This window comes from Chionomys nivalis, chromosome 1, assembly GCF_950005125.1.
Source record: "Chionomys nivalis chromosome 1, mChiNiv1.1, whole genome shotgun sequence".
Taxonomy (NCBI): Eukaryota; Metazoa; Chordata; class Mammalia; order Rodentia; family Cricetidae; genus Chionomys; species Chionomys nivalis.
In genome coordinates, this window is record NC_080086.1 from 109,817,814 (window position 1) to 109,822,764 (window position 4,951).

The window sequence follows — 4,951 nt, forward strand, 5'->3', positions numbered from 1 at the left end:
CTGGGTCGGGAGCTCGGGGCAGAGGGCAGCGGGAGTTTCTCTGTTTTGGTGGCTGGCCTACAGAGGGGTAGGCCTTTTGTTGGCGAGGTCCCTGGTGAATGGGAAGCCTGGTCCGGGTCCTGAAGATCCTTTTGAGTGGTGAGAGAGATCTTGGCCCGTGGCGGGAGCCAGGAAACGGAGCAAGGGGACTTTGTAAGCGGGGCCCTTGGCCAGCAGGGAAACCTGTTCCTGACTTAAAAGACCCATTAGAGAGCACTGATAGAAGGAGATGGGCAGGCGCCAGGCAAGAATTCACCCAATAATCTGAAAAACAACATGAAAACACCAGAATCCAATGATCTTACAACAGAAGGACTTGAACACCCTAACACAGAAGAAGTGGAAAAAATTGACTTTATGAAAGCAATAGAGTCCCTTAAACAACATGTAAAAAACACCCTTATAGAAATAGATGAGAAGTATAACAAAAAGTTTGATGAAATGAGTAAATACGTACATGATACCCTGGGAAACTAAGAAAAAATGATCAAACAGGTAATAGAAACAGTTCAAGAATTGAAAACTAAAATCGAAGCAAGGAGGAACACACAAACTGAGGATCAGCTGGATATGGAAAATCTAGGTCAATGAGCAGAGACTACAGAAACAAGCATAATCAATAGACTACAAGAGATAGAAGAAAGAATCTCAGATTCTGAAGACAACATAGAGAAAATAAACACACTGATCAAAGAAAACAGCAAAACCAACAAATTCTTATCACAAAACATTCAGGAAATATGGGACACAATGAAAAGACCAAACCTAAAAATTATAGGGATAGAAGAAGGAGAAGAGTCACAACTCAAAGGCCCAGAAAATATTTTTAACAAAATTATAGAAGAAAACTTTCCCAACATAAAAAAAGATATTCCTTTGAATATTCAAGAAGCATACAGAACACCAAACAGACTGGATCAAAAAAAAAAAAACATCCCCTCACCATATAATAATCAAAACACAAAATATACAGATTAAAGAAAGAATATTAAGAGCTGCAAAGGAAAAAGGGCAAGTTACTTATAAAGGTAAACCAATCAGACTTACACCTGACTTCTCTATGGAAACCATGAAAGCCAGAAGGTCCTGGATAGAGGTACTGAAGAAACTAAGAGACCATGGATGCAAACCCAAACTACTATACCCAGCCAAGCTATCGTTCACTATCAATGGAGAAAACAAGACATTCCAGAATAAGAACAAATTTAAACAATACATAGCCACATATCCAGCCCTACAGAAAGTAATAGAAGGAAAATCACAACACAAGAAATCCAACATAGCCAATACTGCCTACAATAACTCAGGCATCTAGCGACTCTTCACCAGCACAACTCAAAGAAGGGAGACACACTAACTCTACTACCAAAAACAATAGGAACAACCAGAGTAAACAACCACTGGTCATTACTATCACTTAATATTAATGGTCTCAATTCACCTATAAAAAGGCACAGACTAAAAGATTGGATACGAAAACAGGATCCAACATTCTGCTGTTTGCAAGAAACACATCTCAACCACAAAGACAGGCATCTACTCAGAGTAAAGGGTTGGGAAAAGGTTTTTCAAGCAAATGGTCCTAAGAAAAAAGCAGGTGTGGCCATACAAATTTCTAACAAAGTTGACTTCAGACTAAAATCAATCAGAAGAGCTCGAGATGGACACTTTATTCTCATAATAGGAACAATTCATCAAGTTGAAGTCTCAATCCTGAATATCTATGCCCCTAATATAAAAGCACCCACTTATGTAAAAGAAATATTACTAAAACTCAAGGCAGACATCAAACCAAACACACTAGTAGTAGGAGACTTCAACACACCTCTTTCACCAATGGACAGGTCAATCAGACCGAAACCTAATAGAGAATTAAAAGAATTGTTGGAGGTAATGAAGCAAATGGACTTAACTGACATCTATAGAACACTCCACCCAAATAGGAAAGAATATACCTTCTTCTCTGCAGTTCATGGAACCTTCTCGAAAATTGATCACATTCTCGGAAACAAAGGAAACCTCCACAGATACAAAAAAAAATATCAGTGTCTACCTGTGTCTTATCAGATCACCACAGATTAAAGTTAGAAGGCAACAACAATGCTACCCCCCAGAAAGCCGACAAACTCATGGAAACTGAACAGTCAACTACTGAACCACACCTGGATCAAGGAAGAAATTAAGAAAGAAATTAAAGTCTTCCTTGAAGTTAATGAAAATAAAGAGACAATATACTCAAACCTATGGGACACGATGAAAGCAGTGCTAAGAGGAAAGTTCATAGCACTAAGTGCCCACTTAAAGAAAACGGAGAAAGCACACATTGGGGACTTAACAGCCCACCTGAAAGCTCTAGAAAAAAAAGAAGCAGACGTGCCCAGGAGGAGTAGAAGACTGGAAATAATCAAACTGAGGGCAGAAATCAACAAAATAGAAACACAGAAAACAGTCCAAAGAATCAATGAAACAAAAAGTTGGTTCTTGGAGAAAATCAACAAGATCGACAAACCCCTATCCAAACTAATTAAACTACAGAGAGAACACGCTAATAAATAAGATCAGAAATGAAAAGGGGGACATAACCACAGACACAGAGGAAATTCAGAGAATCATTAGATCTTACTACAAAAGCCTGTATGCCACAAAACTGGAAAATGCAAAAGAAATGGACATTTTTTTGGATGAGTACGATATACTAAAGCTAAACCAAGAACAGGTAAACTATCTAAATAAACCTGTTAGTCGCGAAGAATTAGAAATGGTTATCAAAAATCTCCTTTCCAAAAAAAGCCCAGGACCAGATGGTTTCAATGCAGAATTCTACCAGACCTTCCAAGAAGACCTAATACCTATACTTCTTAATGTATTTCACAATATAGAAACAGAAGAGTCATTGCCAAATTTTTTTTATGAAGCTACAGTTACCCTGATACCAAAACCACACAAAGACCCAACCAAGAAAGAGAATTACAGGCCTATCTCACTCATGAACACCGATGCAAAAATTCTCAATAAAATACTGGCAAAATGAATCCAAGAACACATCAGAAAAATTATCCATTATGATCAAGTAGGCTTCATCCCAGAGATGCAGAGCTGGTTCAACATACGCAAATCTATCAATGTAATCCACCATATAAATAAACTGAAAGAAAAAAACCATATGATCATTTCATTAGATCCTGAAAAAGCATTCGACAAAATTCAACACCCCTTTATTGATGAAGGTCTTGGAGAGATTAGGGATATAAGGGTCATACCTAAATATAATAAAAGCTATTTACAGCAAGCCGACAGCTAACATTAAATTAAATAAAGAAAACCTCAAAGCCATTCCACTAAAATCAGGAACACAACAAGGATGTCCACTCTCTCCATACCTCTTCAATATAGTGATTGAAGCTCTAGCAATAGCAATAAGACAACATAAGGGGATCGAGGGGATTCGTATTGGAAAGGAAGAAGTTAAGTTTTCATTATTTGCAGATGATATGAGAGTATACATAAGCGACCCCAAAAACTCTACCAAAGAACTCCTACAGCTGATAAACACCTTTGAGAATGTGGCAGGATACAAGATCAACTCCAAAAAATCAGTTGCCTTCCTATACACTAAGGATAAGGAAGCAGAGAGGAAAATCAGAGAAACATCACCTTTCACGATAGCCACAAATAGCATAAAATATCTTGGGGTAACTCTGACCAAGGAAGTGAAAGATCTATTTAACAAGAACTTTAAGTCTTTGAAGAAAGAAATCGATGAGGACACCAGAAAATGGAAGGATCTCCCTTGCTCTTGGATTGGGAGGATCAACATAGTAAAAATGGCAGTTCTACCAAAAGCAATCTATAGATTCAATGCAATCCCCATCAAAATTCTTCACAGATCTGTAAAAGTCAATAATCAACTTTACATGGAAAAACAAAAAACCCAGGATAGCCAAAACAATCTTATACAATAAAGGATTATCTGGAGGCATTACTATCCCTGACTTCAAACTCTATTACAGAGCTACAGTATTGAAAACAGCTTGGTATTGGCATAGAAACAGAGAAGTCAACCAATGGAATCAAACAGAAGACCCGGGCTTTAACCCACAAACCTATGAACACCTGATTTTTGATAAAGGAGCTAAAAGTATACAATGGAAAAAAAGAGAGTATCTTCAACAAATGGTGCTGGCATTGTTTGTAATAGCCAGAACCTGGAAACAACCTAGATGCCCTTCAATGGGAGAATGGATGAAGAAAGTATGGAATATATACATATTAGAGTACTACTCAGCAGTAAAAAACAATGACTTCTTGAATTTTGCATGCAAATGGACGAAAATAGAAAACACTGTCCTGAGTGAGGTGAGCCAGACCCAAAAAGAGGAACATGGGATGTACTCACTCATATTTGGTTTCTAGCCATAAATAAAGGACATTGAGCCTATAATTTGTGATCCTAGAGAAGCTAAATAAGAAGGTGAACCCAAAGAAAAACATATAGGCATCCTCCTGAATATTAACCTTCATCAGGCGATGAAAGGAGACAGAGACAGAGACCCACATTGGAGCCCCGGACTGAAATCTCAAGGTCCAAATCAGGAGCAGAAGGCGAGAGAGCAAGAGCAAGGAACTCAGGACTGAGAGGGGTGCAACCACACACTGAGACAATGGGGATGTTCTATCAGGAACTCACCAAGGCCAGCTGGCCTGGGTCTGAAAAAGCATGGGATAAAACCGGACTGCTGAACATAGCGGACAGTGAGGACTACTGAGAACTCAAGAACAATGGCAATGGGTTTTTGATCCTACTGCACATACTGGCTTTGTGGGAGCCTAGGCAGTTTGGATGCTCACCTTACTAGACCGGGATGGAGGTGGGTGGTCCTTGGACTTCCCACAGGGCAGGGAACCCTGATTG